Genomic DNA, 23,129 nt, shown 5'->3' with positions numbered 1-23,129 from the left:
AAACCCTAAGACCTAATATTAGACCTCATTTCCTAAAACCCAAAACCCCTCCCTCTTAGAAGACTCTCTCAAGTCACCACGGTAGTTGGAAGTCAAAAAGGGTTAGAAGGGGATGTTGGTGGACAATTCTTCACCAAAAATCAATGGGGTTTATTCTATGTGAGGTATGGTATCCATCCTTGAATTCTCTTCCATTCAAGGAGACCCTTTCTAAAGGATTTCAAAAAGAGTTCTTCAACCCTAGTTTCTTCTATCTTCAACTCTAAATATGGGTCTTGCATGAAAACGTTTTGAATGAATTAAAAATGATGTCTAAGGTTAGTTGATGATTTTATTGCTAAAAATTCAATGAAATCATGTTAAAACGTTTTAACAAATTGTGGCTTAAGGAATGGGTTAAATGAGCATGAATTGGTAGTCTTTGAGCTTTGGTTTATTATGGTTGATATTGTTGTTTAACTACTGCCCTGAAGGCTATATTATGATGAATTTTTGAGTAAAATGTTATAGATGATGGAAGATTGGATTAAAGGGTAAGTTGGTGGCTGTTTTTACTTGAATTGTATGAATGTGAAGTTACTTGTTTATTGTGAATGAGGCCATGAAGGCTTGTTATGTGAAGTAAGATAATAATAATGTTATTATTGTTAAATGTGCCTTATGAAGCTATTAGCGAAGTAGTCTAGAGAGTATGCTTAAATGAGGTTATTCTTGTCATTTTGTTTTATGAAGATTGTTAGGAGAAGTATGCTAAGGATTATGTCTAAATGACTTTTAAGATTATGTGAAGCATGTAAAGTGTGTGATGTGATGAATGAAGGTCTAAGCATGTGCATAAGTTAAATGTAAATGAAATATGTGCAAGGTGTGTTCACATGTGCACACACACTCACACTTGAATGAATGAATGAAGCTAAGTACAGTAAAAAAAAAGGAGTTTTGGGGTGAACACTCTTTGTGAGTTGAGATGAAGTGTTTAGTAGCAACTCCACTACATCCTAAGAGCTTTCAAATATAGGTTGGAGGATGAATTCCCTTCGTGAGTTGAGATGTGGTGTTCACTAGTTATCCTTAACCAATAGTTTATAATGTTGAGAATCTGTGGGGAGTTATGCCTAGCACCGAGAGGATATAAAAGGAGGTAGTTACACTTTGTGAAATGAGATGTTGTTCCAATATACCTCTTGAGATGAGTACTCCTCGTTAGTAGAGAATGAGTTACTTAGTAGCAATCTCCTTATCCCTTAACTATGCGCTCGCATAGGTGTAGCTATTGGACAAGCCATGTAAAAGCTAAAAATAAAATTAAGACCTTAACCTAGGCAAGTGAGGGGACCCTTCTCCGATAAGGGAAGTATTCGGGATTCCATGTTTAGCTCTCATGGTCTATGTCGATTGAGCTAACTCCCACAAAAGTAATGAATGTTCTAAGTCTTCTAAAAGAGTGTGCTACTTAGGGTAGGTAGTGGTATGAGACGCTATTTATCCATTGCACTAGGTAGGCATTCTGAAAGAGGAGTCTTGGTGAATCTTATTTGAATTGAATGAACTAAGTCTCCTAAAAGAACGTACTACTTAGGGTAGGTAGTGTAAGGGGTGACTATCTAGCCATTGTACTAAGTGACCTTCCGAAAGGGAGTCTTGGTGCCAATCCTTCTAAAAGAGTGTAATACTTAGGGTAGGTGGTGGTATGGGACACCATATACTCATTGCACTAAGTAGGCATTCCGAAAGGAAAGTCTAGGTGTGTTGTTTGGGTGTTCTTCTATTGTCTTTCCATTGAGTGGGGGCTTGTCTTACCTTAGTGAGTCTTAGGATGACCTTAGTTAGGGAAACTCCGACAGAAAGGAGTTCACTTTCTCATTGGAAATACCTTGGAAGTTCACTACTTTGGAGTCATTTCAGTTCACTATAATATTAAAGGAAGGTTACTGTAAATAATAGTTATTTTACTGTAAAGTGCATCCTTTTTGTAAAAATTATGGAAATCCTTCTCTAAGTGTTAAATTATGATTTTTATGTTGTTTTACTTCTATATTCATGAATGTTTTAATTAATTGACATGAAAATGTGTTTTTACTTAAATGTCCCTTTTTACATGTTTTTGCATATGTCATACTTAGTACATTGTTTGTACTAATCCCATACTTTTCTATACAGTATAAGTATAGGTTTTGGAAGAAAGGTTGAAGTCTAGAAGACAAAGCTTGGGACAGTTTCTCTCAAGACAAAGTATGTACTCATATATCCGAGGACATAGTTCATATCTTCTTATTTTCTTTATGTTAAGACTTACTATGTATTTCTTTTAATGTAAAGGGGCGTGTCTCTAATATAATTATATTGTGTTTTAAGATTGACTTTTGACGATGAGACTTTCTTAGTATTTTATGAAAAATATTTCCTTTATTAAATTATTCGTGAAAAGTTTGAATTTCGCAATACTTTTCATGTCTTATGTAATGAACGATAGTTAAGGGCCTGTACAAGACCCAAAGGGTCAAGTACGCCCGCTCATGACTCAGGGTTCTCCCTAACTTCTAGGGGGTACTTTGGGATCGTGACAACCAAGAAAGTCTCTAAGAAGACACGTATTATAGAAAAGTTTCATACTTTATCTTCAGGCGTGTATTGAATAAGAATTAGGCAATTGAGGTACATTCTATAGTAATTAAGAAGTTTACTAATTCCAATACTTTCTTAATTTGACATGATTGTCCGAGACATCATTAGTCTATAATGTTTAGACGAATTCTGAAAAATTAAAAAGGAAATCCACTTAAGAACATAAAAATTCTTTTAAATGATGAATTTGCTAGTATTGTTTGTTATCAAGGCAAGTTGATTGTGAGACCATCATCAATGAAAATGGAGATTGAATCCCCTGCATTCTTGGAACGTATACATAGGAATATTTGTGGACCTATTCACTCACCTAGTGGGTTGTTTAGATATTTCGTAATAATAAATGTCACATGTGTCTATTGTCATCTCATAACTTAGAGTTAACAAAAATTATTGACACAAATAATATGATTATAAACACAATGTTCAAATAATCCGATTAGTCTATTCAGTGATGGAACTACGGCTCACCCTTAAAAGAGGTAGAGTAATTGAGAAAAAAAAAACAAATATTTACTCCCAAAGTATTAAAGTTTAAATTTGCTCATATAATAAATTGGAAATTTACTAAAGCAAAAGACACATGAAATAGTAAACTTGGATTTAACAAGTATTAATAATTTTATTAGTTGGAATTATTAATTTGGTTATCCCAAAAATGTGCAAACACAAAAATAGGCATTCATTAAAGAACTAGAAGATTCTTCAAGAGTTCTTTATGTTTCTTGTTCTCGTGATAACTTAATTGGATCAACTAATGTTGGGACTAAATTCCTAAATTTTGAAAAGTATAAAGGTGAATATGAGTGTGTTCACCTAGCATATGACATGAAACATAATCACATGTGTATTTATTGTCAACCTGTAGTTTGACATTCACAAAATTATTTGTACAAGATATATGAGTTAAGAGCACAACTTTCAGAATATGAAATAAAGATGATTCATCTTGATAATATCGATAAATATTCAAGATGATGATGAAATCATTCCTTATGAAAATAAATGTCACGGTCCAAATTGTCGTGATTGGCACCCACACGAACTACTCTGTGGGGAAAACCATTACTACCATTCAACTAAGCAAGAAATCTAAGACTAAGACATTTAAGTTACAGAAGCAAGTTTAATAACTAAGTTCTGTTCCACTTATAAATCAAGATCTAACGACAAACTAATAGCGCAAAAGATAAACCTAGAATTTTAAAGTCAATGTACCAAAACTATAACGATATCCATGTTTACCAGATATTACTAACAAACTATCAAATAACTAAAGCAAGGTCTATGCCCTAAATTGGTGGACGTAGACTAAAGAGAACTCTATGGCAACTCGAAGGAAATGACTCACCCTTAAATTCGTCAACGATCACTGATCTCCTAAGCGAGATCTGTCAACAGTCGCGTGAAGATATCCTGAACTTAACAAAAAATTAGAGCAAGTACAGAATCAGTACACAACCATGGTATACTAGTAGGATCACGCGGCTATCCCACTAGTCTAACATAAAAAGGTCAAACAACATTATAATAATAGGCATATATATCAACGTATTCAATATCATCATAAGAAGTCAATAACACTCTTCACATGCTAAATCACATAGTTTTTCCTCTCACAGAACCCAAACCCAAACTCTTAGCATGTTGAAACACGAAAATCCAATCCAAAGTTAGAATTCCAGCACATGGCAATCCGATTCAACTGTTAGCATGCAGGAACGTGGCAATCCGATCCAAATGTTAGCGTGCTGGAATGTGGCAATCGAATCCCATTCACACATTTAAGTCATGATTTCATTTTTCAACATCTATTGATCAATATTGCAACATGCATACATATACGAGTATCAGAACGAAGCAAGGGCAAGTATATATCACACAAACATAGAATCACAACCATCACCTACCTCAAAACAAGCTTGGAACCCTAAGAAATTTGATCCTTCCTTTTCCGGATTCGTTCGGCTTGTTCTTGGTCTACAAACAAGCAACACTGTAATGGAATCAACAATTACTCACTAATTTCCCAAAATTTTAACAAATTCATGATACCTAGGTCAAACCCATGACCCCAACTAGCCTACTAGGGTTGTTCTCACCATGAATTCTATCAAGAAATAATTTCCCATCAACTATGATCCATTCTAAAATGTTTCACGGATCAAAAATCAAAAATGTGGAGTGGAAAGCTTTCCTTTAGCTTTAAGAATGGTGGAAAATGAGTTGAAATCTCCCAAGGATCGTTCTTTAGCTCTAAAAGTCAAAAAGTGCAATTAAGATCGTTTAAGGATTTTATTCATGAATTAAAAACTCGTCATCCCGCTACAACGACACTTTTTGAACCAGTGAGCTCCGTCTTAAAGTGACTAGTCTTTCTTATCCAAAAGCAAGCAAGACAACAAGGGAGGGTTTAGGCAACTCGCTGGTTTCGAGATGGGTTTCCTTGCGGGTGTATCCACTTGTTTTCCTATTCAAGTTCCGGTTCCAATTTCAGAAAGCTCAGATTCACAAAATCCCAAAAATCTTATAAAATACATCTTCGTCTCGCCTGCTACAGAGGCACCCATCTCGCTGTAGCGGCGTCTCTTCAGCGGCAATGACCCCGTTGCAGCGGCAGGAAGCGAAGTAGTGAGCTCCTTAAGGGAGTTTTAATTCCCTTTTTTCATAACACACTCCCGCTATGCTTAGAAAATACCCTTAACGCTACTATCGATTTCCGGACATCGATTTATCTAAATTTAATTTAATAAAGTTGTACAGATTTCTTAAATAGTTATCTAACATTATGTAATAAAATTCCTATTCACTCCACCCGATTGCTACCAGCGTTCCTTACACCTTGATGATTCTGATTTTTTCTAAATTTGAACAAGGTTGAAAAAATCCTAATACTACGAAAAAGTTTTTCTGGACTTGATATTTCCTCATTGGCATTTCTATAACAACGAAACTCTATCTTTACAATAAATATTAATTTACCCATTACTCGTCAACGAGTGATAAAGTTAGGATAAGTAGGCTAAAAAGGAACAAGAGAGTACCTTATTCGACGAACAATCGGGATACTTGTCTTGCATGTCCATCTCGGTCTTCCAAGTAGCTTCCTCAACTGGTCGATGTTCCATTGCACCTTCACGAACTTAATATCCTCCTTGTTCTTCAACTTAAGAACATCACGATCAAAAATAGCAATTGGTTTCTCCTCATATTGGAGATCTTTGTCTAGCACTATTAAGTCCCACATAATAATATATTCATCTTCGCCATGATATCTCTTCAACATAAACATGTGAAATACGGGATATACACCCGAACAAGTCAGGAGGCATCGCCAACTTACAACCCACCGGTCTTACACGTTCAAAAATCTCAAATGGTTCAATATATAGCGGACTCTACTTACCTCTCTTACCAAATCTCATCACGCCTTTCATGGGTGATACCTTGTGAAAAACATTCTCGCCCTTCTAAAATTCCATATCTCTTACCTTATGATATACATACTTCTTTTGTCTATTCTGCCCCGCTAGAAGTTCAGTTTGAATGTTCCTTACCTTATCTTGAGCATCGTTCACTAATTCAACCCCCAAAGGTTTCACATCTCCAAACTGGAACCAACCTATGGGTGATCTACATCCTATCCCTTATAACACCTCAAATGGTGCCATGTAAATGCTTGAGAGATAGTTATTATTATAAGAGAACTCACATAGTGGTAACCCTCCAAAGTCAATCACACAAGCTCTTAACATGTCTTCCTGCACTTGAATAGTCCTTTCTGATTGTCCATCCATCTAGGGATGGAAGGTCATACTAAAAATGAGTTGTGTGCCCAATTCATCATGAAACTTCCTCTAAAACTTGGAAGTGAAAAGAGACCATGATCTGAGATGATAGAAATATGCCATGCAACCTTACTATCTTCTTTACATAAATCATAGCCAATTCTTCAACATTGTAATCTATCCTTATTGGAATAAAGTAGGCTGATTTAGTCAGTCTTTCCACCACAACCAAAATAAAATCAAACTTTCCTAAGGTCTTGGGGATTGTCAACCACAAAATCCATAGCTATCCAATACCACTTCCTTTCCGGAATGGACATTTTCTGGAGTAAACCCGCAGACCTTTGATGTTCATACTTCACTTGTTGACAAATCTGACACTTCGCCACAAATTCCACTTCATCTCTCTTCATACCGAGCCACCAATAGACTTGTTTCAGATCTCTATACATCTTGGTTACACCCGGATGAATATAATAGCGCGAGCCATTAGCTTCTGCCAACAATCTTGGAATTAAATCCTTCACTATTGGAACACATATCTACCTTTATAGTTCAGTACACCATCCGCATGCAGAGTGGTTCCTTGATACTTGCCAATCGCAGTGTTTGTGCTAATCTTCCTTAAATCTTCATCATCGAATTGCTTGTTCTTGATTTTCTATATGAATATGTACTTATCTTTTCAATGCTAGCTAACAACCAACCTCTTTTGGAAATGCCAAACTACATGAACATAGACTCTAAGGTCTGAATTTGCTTAGCCAAAAGGCACTTGGTTCAACTCAAGTAAGCTAAGCTACCCATACTTACCGTTTTCCCACTCATAGCGCCTGCCACAACATTTTCCTTACACGGATGGTATTGAATGGTCACACCATAATTCTTAAATAATTTTATCCATCTTCGTTGTCTCAAGTTCAAATCTTTTTGAGTGAATACATGTTCCAAACTATGATGATCAGTAAATACCTCACACTTAACGCCACAAATATAATGTCGCTAGAACTTAAGAGAAAATACTAATGCCGCCAACTCTATATCATGAGTGAGATAATTCCTCTCGTGCACCTTTAATTGACGCGAGCCATAAACTATAACATTCTTATCCTGCATAAATACAACACCCAAACCAAAATAAGAAGCATCACAATAAACAATGAAATTCTTAACTTCAACTAATAATGCTAGGATGGGCGCGGTGGTCAAAAGAGTCTTAAGCTTTTGGAAGCTCTCCTCACATTTTCAGTCCATTCAAACGGTACCTCTTTTTTTGTAAGATTGGTCAAGTGCGTAGAAATTGAGGCGAAATTCTCAACAAAATGCTGATAGTAACTAGCAAGCCCCACAAATATCCTAACTTCCGTCACCGAACCAGGTCATACCCAATTCTCGACCGCTTCAAACTTTTGGGAATCTACCCTTACCCCTTCTTTTGATACCACATGCCCAAAAAATGCAACCTACTTCAACCAAAATTCACACTTGAAAATTTTTGCATATAACTTTTGCTTCACAAGAACACCTAAAACAGTACGGATATGGCTAGCATGCTCTTCTTCTCTTCTCGAATACACAAAAAGTATCATCAATAAAGACTATAACAAAGGAATCAAGAAATGGCTTGAACACCTCATTCATCAAGCTCGTGTAAGCTGCAGGTTCATTAGTCAATCCAAACGACGTAACCAAAAATTTATAATGCCTATAAGAGTCCTAAACTTTGTCTTGGGCACTTCTTCAGGCCTAAATTTTAATTGATGATATCTAGATCTTAAATCAATCTTAGAGAATACTGCTACACCTTGAAGTTGATCAAAAAGGTCATTTATCCTAGGCAAAGGGGTACCTATTCTGAATAGTGACTTTATTTAATTGTTGGTAATCTATACACATGAATAAAACTGGAGAACCCCGTGGGGAAGCACTAGGACGAATAAATCCTTTATCAAGAAACTCTTGAATTAATTCTGCCGGAACCATTCTATATGGAGGAATTGATATGGCATGAGTACTAGAATCTAAGTCAATAAAGAAATCTATGTCTCTATCGGGAGGCATGCCAAGAAAATCATTGGGGAATAATTCATTAAACTCCGACACTACCTACATAGACCCAATGGATGACGATTCAACTCCGACACTACCAACATAGACCCAATGGATGAAGATTCAATATCAACATCCCTAACATGAACCAAATAATCTAAACAACATTTCTCTATTAGTTTACTAACCCGGAGGGAGGGTATAAACTTAGCTTTCTTAGACTTGTACACCCCTACCCACTCTAATTTTTCCCTTCCCGAAATTTCTAGAGTCACAAACTTAGTATTACAATTAAACACATCATAATAGAGAGACAACCACGTCATGCCTAAGATAATATCAAAATCAACCATATCCAAAATCACCAAATCATCCCAACCCCGAAATCCCATAAATCAGATAGGGCAAGCATGATAGACATGGGTGACTATGACTGACTCTCCAACCAGGGTAGAAACACGTATACGGGCATCAAGAATATCAGATAACATCTCAAAAATCAGAGTCAAAGCTCACAGACATATAAAAACACGTAGAACCCGGATCAAATAACACATTAGCTATCCGGTCATAGACGAGAATAGTGCCTGTGATCACTGCATCAGATGCCTCTACCTCATTTTTACCCAAAAAGGCATAACATTGTGCTCTATCATCCACACGAGTCACCTCCCTTCCTGGTTGCGCGTTACATCTACTTTTGGTACGATTTTCTCTACCTCCATGGCCTCACTGATTCCCTCCTCTCCCAACTTGTGGACATCCTTTACAATTATTATATTCCCCCAAGGTAAAATTGCTAGAGAAGGCTATTGTCCGTACTCGAACACACGCTGTTGTGGACAATCTTTAATTATGTGTCCAAGTTCTCCACAATTAAAGCAAGTGCGACCGCCAATGATTCTGGCAGACTAAATCGACTCGGTCGCCAGTGTAGATCGACCGGATCCTCTAGCATATGAGCCCTGAAAATTTCCAGCATTGTTGTCTCTCTAAGTCAAAGCTTTGGTTTGACGATCTCGACTCAACCCCTCCAGTTTCTTCACATAATCGGTCACCTAATAAAAACTCTTCCTTGCAGAAGTCATATGGACAAACAAACTTGTAGCTCAAAATCCACACCTCTAATAAATAACCGGATCCTCTCCTTTTTTGTAGTGAACAATTGTGTAGCATATCTACATAAAGCATGAAACTTGGCCTCTTAAGCAACTATGGACATACTACCCTGCTCTAATACGGTCCAAGTAAGTGAAGGTAGGGTAGAAGATCTACAATCCATATACGTTCTCCACCATTGCTTGGTCTCACCTTGAAGTTGGAAAGGACACAAACTTCACCACATGTTGGTGAACAATATCCAATTTATGTAACCTCTCATAACAATCTGAGATGAACTCATAAGCATCTTTAGTTCAGAACCAAGGAATATCGTAAGCTTGAGCTTTAAAAACTTGATCAACATATCAATGATCATTACCTGACATCACAGAACCTAACAAACGATAAAAGAATGCTCATTACCTCCTACTTCACCCGTCTGGGGCGCATTCCTAGATACCGGAGGATTAGTAGGGGCTTGGGTGGGTGAAAGCATTCCCAGACAAGACAACTCTTTCAAAAATGACATGATATGTTTAGAAAACATCGGATCGATGGGAGGGATCCTTGTCGCTTCAGCCTGGATTCCTTCCTCTTGTTCAACCTCCTCAACATCCTCGATCTCAAGTTTCTCTTATATCTCTTCATTATTTTCCAAAGGGTTCTCATTCACCGGAACATTGTCAATTGGCACCTCATTCACAGCAGGCGCCACTCTCTCATGGCCTCTAACCCTAGATCTTTCTCTACCTCTGCCTCAAGCGCCACCTTGCGTTGTGGGTGCCTCAGCAGGAGCATTGACGGGAGTTACAGGCCTAACATCGATATACCTAGTATTAACCATCTGCAGATAGAAGAGTGAAAAAAGTTAGATACTAATTTGAATCGATAAATATTAATTGGTATCAAGTCAAAGCACTAATGAGATGAGAAAAATGGAGATTTCCTAAAGTATAGTCTCTCAAAGAAAAGTAAAGGCGTCCCCATACCGTTTCGCGAGACTTTATTAGACTCGTTTTGGTACATAAAGATCAACAAACCTAGGCTTTGATACCAACTTTGTCACGACAAAGACTGTTGTTATTGGCACCCATACTAACTACTCGGTGGAAAAACCGTTAATACCATCTAACTAAGTAAGAAAACTAAAACTAAGGCATTAAAGTTACGGAAGCAAGTTAAATAACTATGTTAAATTCCACTACTAAATCAAGATCTAACGACTAGCTAACAAGCAGAAGATAAACCTAGAATCTGAAAGTCAATGTACCAAAACTATAAGGATATCCATGTTAACAAGATATTACTAACGAACTATCAACTAAGTAAAGAAAGTTTTAAGTCAAAAAAAGGTGGACGTAGACTAAAGAGAAATCCATGGCAGCCCGAATGAAATCGCTCACCTTTGAATTCGTCAACGATTACTAGTCTCCTAAGTGAGGTCTGTTAACAGTTGCGTGAAGATACCATGTACTCAACAAAAATAAGAGCAAGTGCAGAATCAGTACACAACCACAGTGTACTGGTAGGATCACGCAGCTATCACACTAGTGTAACATAAACAAGTCAAAAAACATAATAATAACAAACATATATATCAACATATTCAATATCATCATAAGAAGTCAAAAACAAGTTTCACATGTTAAATCACATAGTTGGTCCTCTCATGGAACCCGAACCCAAACTGTTAGCAAGATGGAACATGGAAATCCTATCTAAAGTTAACATATGACACATGGAAATCCGAACAAACGTTTAGCATGTCGAAACGTGTCAATCCTATCCAAAAATTAGCATGCAAAACATGGCAATCCTATCCCAATCACACATCACGATAACACATAAAGATCACACCTTTAAGTCATAATTTCAGTTTTCAAAATCTATGGTCCATATTGAAACATGCATATATATACGAGTATCACAATGAAGCAAGGGCAGTTATATATCACACAATCATTAAATCAAAACTATCACCTACCTCGAAACAAGCTTGGAACCCTAAGAAACTTGATCCTTCCCTTTCTGGATTTGTTTCGCATGTTCTTGATCTACAAACAATCAAAAATATACGGGAATCAATAATTCATCACTAATTATCCAAAATTCTAACAAATTCATAAACCCTAAGTCAAACCCATGACCTTTACTAGGTAAATGGGGTTGTTCCCACCATTAATTCTATCAAGAAACAATTCACCATCAACTATGACCATTCTAAAACGTGGTACAAATCGAAAAGTGAAAAGGGGAGTGAAAACCTTATATTTAGCCTTTAAAATAGTGGAAAATGAGTTGAAATCATCCCAGGGATTTTTTTACCTCTAAAAGTCAAAAAGTATCAAATAAGGTCGTTTAAGAGTTTTATTTACAAATTAAAAACATGTCATTCCACTATAACGTTGGTGCAGAGGTACTTTTTGAACAAGAGAGCTCCGTCTTTAAAAATCACAAAAATCTTATAAATCCATCTTCTTCTCGTCCGCTACAGCGCCATCCATCCCTTTATAGTGGCATCGCTACAGCGGCAATAAACCCCAATGCAAAGTCAGTGAGCTCCTTAAGGGAGTTTCAATTCCCATTTTTCACAACAGACTCTTAACCCACTACGCTCAAAAAATAACCTTAACGCTACCATCGATTCACCAAGATCTACTTATCCAAATTCAATTTTGTAAAGTGGTACGGACTCTTTAACGAGTTACAGACCGATTATGTAATAAAATTCTTATTCAGTCCACCCCATTGCTACCATATTTTCTTATACCTTGATGACTCCTATTTCCTTCAAATCTAGACAAGGTTGAGAAATACGAAAAAGTTTTTCTATCCCAATTTTTCCTCATTAGTATTTCTATAACGATGAAATATGATCGTTACAATAAAGGTTCATGTGTTAATTTTAAATATGATATGCATACAAAATTAGTGTACGAATCAGACCAATAAATTATGATCAATTCTTTTTTCAATTGATTTATGTTCAGGGACCAAATATTTTCATATGATTATTTTGATATGTATTATATAACTAATGAATACACAATGATGCACAAAAATAGATTCTTCAAAAGATTGAAATATATGTTAGTTTGTCTAACATAAGGGGGAGATTACAAGCAACACATTGGTTGTAAATACTCCTATTGAATGTCCCTTAAGGATAGAGTCTACGACATGCATGAAGCATAATAGATTAATCAATTCTAAATGAAATAATACTTGAGAAGGGGATGAACAAAGAATCAAAATGATCATAATAAGGAGAAAATGTGCTCTTGGAGAGCCTACGACATAACCCTTTATGAAATCTCATAAAAGGGGTAGCTACCAAAAAATAATGATGTGATCAGATATCAATAAGTTATGTCATCATGTGAATCGATACAAAATGGTATATTATTGACGATATCTTTAATACAATAGTGTGCAATATTGTAAAAGATTATTATGATATAAATTCTATGACTATTAAAGCATGTTGGTGTAGAAATAATTAAAAGGGTAAAAAGTGAAACGATGCATTTTGGTAAGCATAAAGCTTACTTGACTTGCAATCTAGGAATTGGAAGATGTCGTACCTTTAATATTGAATGTTGTCAGTTGACAAAATTAATATGAAGTATCTGTTGGGTTTAAAATCTAAAGCATTACAAGGTTTCAAAAAACTTGTTATCATTCTCATACGGATCAAATAGATTCAAAATGCATAAAGCATATACAAGTACTGTTATGCAAGTTGACGACTAGAACTGACACTCTTGAAGAGCTTTCAAAAGGCAAGATTATTCGCTTGAAAAAGTTGAAGTAATTAGGAACTTGCAGAAATCTTTGATCCAGAAGAGAACATTCATAAAAGAAGATAGAAGGAAGCATATTTCGTCAAAGTGTTTCTACACTCATGAGCTCCCAAGAATGGTGATATCAACATGCAACATGTTTGTTCAAGTAATAATATAGTTGATTTATCCACCAAGTCTCTATCAATTACAACTTTCAAGAAGATGGTGCACAAGCTTGGAAAATGAAAATTCAAGTCTCTGAATTGATGTTCTCATTAGGAGGAGTTAATACGCGATTTACTTTTTTTTCCTCACATGATTTTGTCCCGTTGGGTTTTCCTTGTAAGGTTTTTAATGAGACATCCATAATGCGTATTATTATATATGTGTACTCTTTTTCCTTCACTAGAATTTTTTTCATTGGGTTTTATCTAGTAAGATTTAACAAGGCACATAATTTACTGAGAGTCAAGGGAGAGTGTTATAAATATATTTATATTACAGTGAATGTCTAATTATGTGGAGTCCTTTTAGGATATGGTTAGAAATCCTACTTAGGGACCAAGTTAGGTTTCCCCTATAAGTAAAGAGATTTTCCTTCAATATAAAGAAGATCCACGAATCCTGAATATACTTCAATATAAATAAGAAGTGTTTTCTCTTCTCCCTACTTTATTCTTCTTGTTGTTTATATAGTTTCATAACATTTAAAAATTTTCAATTGTTTTTTTTGGGGGAAGTGAGGACTCAGGACTGTGATAAAAAATTTTTGTAGCTTTTAGCAATGTCTCCACAATTTTATAAAAAAAATTGTGTTAACCCATAAAATTGTACTCCGTTGAATCAATTATTAAAATATTAATTTTTTACATAAATATATAATTATACCCAATAATTAATAGGGTTTTAATATTATAAAAATAAAGTGAAAAAAATCGAATAGTGCCAAATAAGTTTAGAAAAAAAATTTAAAAATATACCGCTACAAAAATATTTATTGTACGTGATTCAATATATATTATATAACATTAATGTATCAATATTGTATAAAATATATATTAGAGTATATAAAAGGTGTTTATACATAGAGAAAAATTGTATGTTTGTACACGAACTATAAATTACGTGGCATAAATATTTTTTTAAAAATAGACATAAAGCTTGCTTGACCATTAATTTATATGTGTAAGATTATTTTATATGTTAAACATAATGAAACATTAATTATTTTTTATTTGTATAGAGCAGTCTAAAAGGGTCTGTCCAGCCCCACCCAGCTCAAGCCTCGCGGGCAAAGGAAATTGAAGGGCTAAGGTGGGCTGGCCCTTCATTCGGAAAGGCCTAAAAATGCTCAACCCAACTCAACCCTAGAAGGGTCGAGGGCTGGATGGGCTTGCCCTTTCTTTTTTCTTTTTTTCATTTTTTTCTTTTCAAACTAATAACTCTATAACATTAAGAAAATGAGAAGATTTTCAAATCAAATATGACAAACATTTGGTGTGTTTTTAATAAAACTAACAAAAACTCTAGTGTAATTAGCATATATCTCGCATACCAGATATGCGACGAGATAAGAGAACGACAAGCAAGATTGGAGGGAGGCGACGATACGATATTTGTCTATGCATCCTAGATACATGTGAATCTATTTGAATAGAGTGTATCTAGAATAGATTAACCAAATTTTGAGTCCATATATTTTGAGATATGTCTATCTGGATGTAACAAAATTTGGTAAGATTCATAATATTACAATATATCGTGTATTTAAGTAATTATATTATACGCTAGTAATATCATTGTAAGTTACCCTTAGATAAAAAGTTTTGGTCCATGGACCGATCTTACCCCAATCAATCCTCAAGAGTCAAGGGCTTGTATGGATCGAGCTTATAAGCCCTAGCGTTAAAGGGGCTTGAAAATTTTTAATCCAACCTGACTCATATAACGGATTGAATTGGGCTGGCCCCATATGCTAACTGCATTTTGACGACTCTAGCCTTGGCCAACAGATTATTATCAGTGAAAATTCCAACTTCCAGACTTATTATGTTACTCCTCTATTTAACATTTTAGAATATATTTTATTTTTTAAAAGTTGATGGCATTAGATTGATATACGTTATTGTAAGTAACGTATATCAACCTAATGCTGTTTTTTTTTTAAAAATATATACCCTAAAATGTTACCGTGAAATACGTTTATACTAGTTTTCTATAATGTTAGAAAAATGTATTACTTTGATAAATTATTTTATATAATGACTTAATTTGGTTAAAAAATTCCTAGTCACAACATAATCTGTTAATTTCTTAGGCGCAATCCTCATACGCGTGCTTCTTTTTGGTTCCCACTTAGCTTATCCAGCTCAATAGAATGTGGGACCACAACAGGATCTCTATTAAGTTACTTTTTATATTTTTTAGATTCATCACTTTTAAATAGTAAAAATGTCCAAAAAGTTTTTATAGAAGTTCTACGAATATATGTGAAATATTATACCAACTTTTACTTGTAACTTCTGCATGAAATTTTTTTAAAAAGAATACGAGAAACAATCATGATCAAAGATAAACCGATATAATGAAATAATTTTGAAAAGTCCAATTTGAATTATACAAAATAAACTAATCAAAAAGTTGGTACACTATGAATTTTATAGATACAAAAAACAATTGAACAATGTTGGATTTTAAAAAAGGTGTGAATGGAAAATGAAGAGTTGCGACTTTTATGAAGAGTTGTAACTTTTATGAAATGTTGCGACTTTGATGAACAGTTGTGACTTTTATGAAAAATTGTAATTTTTATGAAAAGTTGTGACTTTTATGAAAGGTGACGACCATTCTGAAAGATTGTGACTTTTCCAAAGGTTTGTGACCTTTCCGGTAACAATAAGAACCTTTTCGCACCACCCTTTGTTTTCTATAAATTGAGGGATTTCCTCTCATTTTAAAATAGAATTCATGGACTTCTTCTTCAACTACTAAATCTAGTATTCTAAGTGTACTTTACTGCCGTTGAGTGGTTCGCTAACACCGGAGTTTTTGGTATCTATACTCTAGTGATTGAGATCATTTTACCCTGCGAGGTCATATTCAAAATCAAACCTCGAATACTAGAGGGAAATAATTTCCTTAAGGGGGACACTGTGAATTCAGTGGACTTGATCTTTTTCCTATTAAAAATTTTTCAGATTCTGGTACGTGTTTTACAAACTTTAGATTTGTGAATTAACTTCAGTTCTTCTCTTATTTTGTTCTTCACTGGTTCATTAAACTTTGTAACTTCGTGTTTCTGCAAAGTTTGTTGGAATCAGTAAGATTCTGTAGACACATATTAACAATAATTCTTCTTTAAGAAAAATATTTCATATATTTTTTTAAAAATCTGTTTCTGATTCTAGTTTCGCTACTAGTTCTAATTCTCTAGTTGTGAAAATGTTCTTAAACTTTGTTTTCTTACAAAGATGTTCAAAGTTTTGTTCTAAGTATGTTTGGAATACAAGATGAAGAACAATCTTAGGGAAATTAATATACTGTTAGTATTTTTGTATTCTACTGATTGAGAGAATCTGATTATAGAAGTAGAAGATAAATGCATTACTTCTTCATAATTCGTTGCTTTGTTTAGCAACGTCGAAATGAGAATGTAAACAGAAACTTTTTTCGGTATTCCGTTTAAAGATTACCAGGTAACCTTCTTATTAAATTATGTATGGAGGAAAATAGTTTCTAAGCGTTATCATCTTTGATTTTTTTTTAATTATGTGTATCCTTGGAAAAAGATCTGCAAACCATATGTTGTGGAATGAATTTTACTTTGCAAAATATTGTTGCTTTTAAAATTCTTTAGTTTGCAAAAATGAGAGATGCATATTTTTGTTTGATAAAATAGTATGTCAAAATGTTATAGTTGGAAGACTATTTGATAAGAAAAACATTTCTATGTGATAAAGAATATGTGTTATTCTGTTTGGAGAAAAAAAAAACTTTTGTAGTTTTGTACTCCATGAGAAATATTAGTGTGTCTGATTTTTGTAGACTAAAAACTTTTGTGGTTTTATACTCTGGATAAATTGGACTATGCAATTGGTTTGAAGAACATGAAAACTTCACATAATAAGTCAGTATTGTACTTTTAATTTTCTATAAACTTCAATGTAATATAGAAATAAATTGTACAATTTTTTGTCCTTATTGTTAGTATTTAAACTAAGTGGTATGTCTATTCATGATAGAGGAAAAATACCAATGACTTAGAATTTGTGATTTTGTGTCTCTATGGAATGAACTTTGACATTGTGTAAATATTGTCAAAGAGAATTGCAGCACTATAATTCTTTCAGAGAATAATGTTTCCAACATTAAAATATGTGGAAAAACTGTTTTTGAGATCATATTTGAAATGTGGGGGTTATTTGCTTATGATTAGATTTGGTGTCTAATTAAACTTTGAAGCAAAAAAATGAAATTCAATGATACTTTTGTATTATTTTATACCCACAAAATTTTTGAAGTATATTTGGTATTGTGGTTGTTGAGTTTCTCTAATTACTAGTATATAGTGTGACTAGTATCAAACATCCAAATTATATATATACTTGTTCAAAAGAATTGTGTTCTTTTATGAAAAAAAAATCACTTAAAATGTTGTGATTTTTCATAAAAAGATATGTCTATTATAATAAAAGTATTTGCATAGACATGAATATTGGTGAATAGTCATTTGTTATGTTTTTGTAAAAATAACAGTTGGTCTATATTGTCTTTATTGAACCCGATGAAACTTTGTTCCTAGGTAGTTCTATAACAATCACGTTGAAAGTTATGAAAATGACCTTCTGAAAAGGATATTTGACAATCTAAACAATGTTTGTATCACACAAAATTGTAAGAAATAGGAACAAAATATTAGTGAGAAAAAAGCTATCTCGCGAAGAGCTTTTCAAACTCAATGTTTTTATTTGTTCTTACTTTCTTGAGTCAATGTTTGTGGCATGAACACTTCGGCATGTCAATTACAAAACCTTGTAAGAAAAACTGATCAACTTAGAAGTTTTGCCTAACTTTGAGTGCAATAAATAAAAATGTCAAGTTTTTGTGGAATCTAAGTATGTTGAGCATTCTAATAAATCTGTTGAAAGGAATTCTAATCCCTTAGAATTGATTTACACTGACATTTATGATATGAAGTTAACACCATCTCATGGTGGGAAAAAGTATTTGTTACTTTTATTGAGAATTGCATTAGAAATGACTATGTCTATTTGCTAAATGGTAAGGATGAAGCAATAGAAATGTCTAGACAATGTAATATCGAAGTTGAAAATCAGTGTGGAAAAATATATAATAAGTGATAAGAATGGAGAGTATAAATCTCATTGTGCAGAAATATGTTTGGAATGTGAAATATCAAACTACTTTCATTTTCACCTCAATCTAATGAAAAACCGAACATTGAAAGAAATGATGGATGCATTATTTATAAGTTCGGGTTTACACAAAACTTGTGTGGAGGAAATATCCTTACTGCAAAAGGGGTCAACAAAAGTGTTGTCCTTTTAGAAAGAAAGCGATTTTGTTTGATCAGAATACAATCTTTTCCATATGAGAAATGGAAAGAAAGGAAATCCAACTTGAAATATTTCAAAGTGTGGCGGTATCTAGTCAAAGTCCAAGATCCTATTCCTAACAGAATTAAAATAGGACCTATGACTGTGGACTGTAAAATTAGACTTGAGTAGTCTAGAGAAGGGTCTAAAAGACCTAGGAAATGAAAAGGATAATATATTTAATAAATAGATTCAGAGGTTTAGTAAAATGTTAAAGAACATTTACTTCCTTCGAATATGATTTTGCAACATTTTTTGTGTCTTCTGTAAACTCATCCTTTGGAAAGATGGTGGCAATAAACAATATTGAAAGTTAATTGATCTTCTTCAAGAAAATAAACCTTTGGATTCAAAATGAATCTTTAGAAGAAAAAATAACAGTTGATGGAACTGTTGAAAAATATAAAGCAAGACTTTGTGTGAAAGGCTTTAGAAAAAAATATTAAGATTTTGATCTTGTCGATATATATACTCGTTAGTAATTAGAATTACATCCATTCGGATGCAAAAATTATTACTGTGGTATATGACCTCCAAATTCATCAAATGAATGTGAAAAGAACTTTCTTAAATGTAGAATTGGAGGAAGAAATTTACATGGAACAATCCGAGGGTTTTGTGGTACCTGGTAAATAAAAGAAAGTATGTGAACTTGTTAAGTCACATTATGGAAGCACCAAAACAATGACATAATTCAATCAAACCATGTCGGCAAATGGATTGAAGAATGATGGAAATGATAAATGTGTTCACATTAAAATCATAAGGTCATTGTTTGTTTGTATATTGGTTATATGTTGATCATCAATAGAGACACTAATGACATAAATGCTACTAAATGTATGCTATAAAACAAGTGGAATAAAAATTATTGGAGTTGCTAATGCGATCTTAGATATAAGAATTCGTATAACTCCACAATGTTTAGCATTTTCATGGTCTCATTGCATTGAAAAGGTACTTAACTAGTTCAGATATTTGAATGTCAATATTGTCAACTGTCCAATAAATGTGAGCTTTGCATTTCAAAAGAGTGAAAACAAAAGTGACTCACAATTGGATTGTTCTAGAGTTTTTGAAAGCATGATGTATATCATATAATGTGTGCGATCAGATATAGCATTTGTTATTTTAAACTGAGTCGGTTCACAAGTGACCCCAAATAAATTCCTGAGATGACAATAAATAGAGTTTTGGAGTATTTAAAATAATACTTAAAACTATGTCTTGCATTATAACAATATTCAACAATATTGAAAGATATAGTGATGCAAATTGAATCATCGAAAGAATGAAGTAAAATTCACGAGTGGATATGTATTTACTATTGGTAGAGGAGCAGTCTCTTAGAAATATTTTAAAAGAGACATGTATCGCTAGCTCTACAATGATCATTGAGCTAGGTGCTCTAGATAAGGTCGGTGAATAAGTTAAAAGACTCCAGAATTTCTTGACAGATATTCTATTTTGTCCCAATCCATTGGCATTGGTATGCATACACTTTCACAGTCAAGATGCAATAGGTAGGGCATGGAGTGTGACGTATAACGGAAAGTCTCGTCATATACGACATAGACATGATACTGTTAGAAAACTACTCTCTAGTGGAATTATCAGAATTGACTATGTAAAGTCAAAGGATAATGTGTCGGATCCACTTACAAAAAGGCCTAACTAGAGAGAAAGTTAAAAGATCATCTAAGGGAATGAATTTACGGCTTAGGACAAGTCATCATGGCGGTAACTCTATCTAGCAGACTGGAGATCACAAGAGCTAGATTCAAGGAGAAAAACAAAGTTGTGAATGACGGTTCGGAATTGTCAATAAACTCAATCCATTTGCATGATGAATACAATGCTCAGGGACAAGGATACAACATTAAGGCTTGTTAATAAGTTAATAAAGCTTACTGGTTTTAATGATTTGCTAAGTTTGGCAGAGTTGACCAAATAGTGTATCTACGCGATAACACGGTTAGAAATCACCTATGTGAGTGTGAAGTGTAGTCGCTTCAAAGAAGATGATTGTCAAAAGCCCATCTCTCTATACACTCATGAAACCAGGAGGTGTTCATGGCTAAAACGAACACAACCGTAAGAACCATAGATGGTAAAGGGTTAATTGTGTGACATATGGTTGTCTAGGTATACACCAAAGTTTGACGGTTCAAAGACATCGCATCTACCGATTGACCGAGTATATCCGACATATGTTCACTATGGAAGTCCAAGGGGAAACCTACTTATCCAGATGCAATTAATTCTTGCTTGTAAAGTACACATACTTGTTCGTTTCTTTGTCTTCGAGTCATTCTCCATTCATGCGGGGATTGTTGGATTTTTAAAAAGGTGTGAATGGAAAATGAAGAGTTGCGACTTTTATGAAGAGTTGTAACTTTTATGAAATGTTGCGACTTTGATGAAAAGTTGTGACTTTTATGAAAAGTTGCAATTTTTATGAAAAGTTGTGACTTTTATGAAAGGTGACGACCATTCTGAAAGATTGTGACTTTTCCAAAGGTTTGTGACCTTTCCGGTAACAATAAGAACCTTTTCGCACCACCCTTTATTTTCTATAAATTGAGCGATTTCCTCTCATTTTAATATAGAATTCATGGACTTCTTCTTCAACTACTAAATCTAGTATTCTAAGTGTACTTTACTGCCGTTGAGTGATTCGCTGACACTGGAGTTTTTGGTATCTAAACTCTGGTGATTGAGATCATTTTACCCTGGGAGGTCATATTCCAAATCAAACCTCGGATACTAGAGGGGAATAATTTCCTTAAGGGGGACACTGTGAATTCAGTAGACTTGATCTTTTTCCTATTAAAAATTTTCCAGATTCTGGTACGTGTTTTACAAACTTTAGTTTTGTGAATTAATTTCAGTTCTTCTCTTATTTTGTTCTTCACTGGTTCATTAAACTTGGTAACTTCGTGTTTCTGCAAAGTTTGTTGGAATCAGTAAGATTCTTTAGACACATATTAACAACAATTCTTCTTTAAGAAAAATATTTCGTATATTTTTTTAAAATCTGTTTCTGATTCTAGTTTCGCTACTACTTTTAATTCTCTAGTTGTGAAAATGTTCTTAAACTTTGTTTTCTTACAAAGATGTTCAAAGTTTTGTTCTAAGTATGTTTGGAATACAAGATGAACAACAAACAATACCATTAACGCTCGACTTAATATATACCACAGGACCAGACGCGTCGAGATAAATAACTTTTTAAAAATCGTTTGACGTGAGGTACAAAATATAATATTTTCAAGATAAAATATATAATTACATGAGCTCACATTTTATTGAAGGTAGGATTTGCCAAAGATCTTTGGAGTTCATTTATTTCTCTCAGGGTGGCTTGCTTTGGTTTTGGTGCATTTCATGTAACAGGCTAGGTAATCATTGAATTATCATCTCACTATTTTTTTTATCATAGTGATAAGATAAATTATTTCATATATATGGTGATATAAATTATTTCGAAATAACTTGTTCCAAATTAATTATCATGAATTAACTTGTTACCAACCGAAAAACCCCTAAGAGGTACTTCATATCCCACTTCATATGAGTTACTTTCTATTTTTAACTAGTCTTAAAGAAAATGACACATTTTATATTTAGTAATCATTTAACTTAAAATACCTATTGTACCCTCAATGAAATTGTTTCTAAGGGCATTGTCAACCCTACACTCTATTTCACTCACCTAATATAGAGTTCTCTATTTCTTTAGACAATCAACTCCAACCTAATTCTCTATTTTAATCTCTAAAAAAAATCTCTCTCATCAATATTACATTATTATTCTATTTCATTCTTAGTTTTTTATTTCATAATATAAATCTTTTGTTTCTTTTTCCCAATATTACTCTATATAATTTTCATGTGATATAAAATTTTATTTTTAATTTTTTCATTTTAATATAAAGTTATATTTTATTCTGAATTTCAAATAACATAAATTGCAAGAAAATATTATATAATATATACAAACTAATGAACAAATTCAAATAAAAGTGAAGTACAATTACATAAACACACAATTTTTGAAATTATTATGTTGCTCCATAAATGCTCTATTAATGTATTACGGAGTTCAATAAGCATTTTTTCCTTAAGTTTTTTGTCTAGCTAAAAGTTGTTCAAACAAGAGATTT

Source organism: Solanum lycopersicum, chromosome 11, assembly GCF_036512215.1.
Source record: "Solanum lycopersicum chromosome 11, SLM_r2.1".
NCBI classification, from domain to species: Eukaryota; Viridiplantae; Streptophyta; class Magnoliopsida; order Solanales; family Solanaceae; genus Solanum; species Solanum lycopersicum.
Note: the sequence above shows the minus strand (reverse complement) of the source record.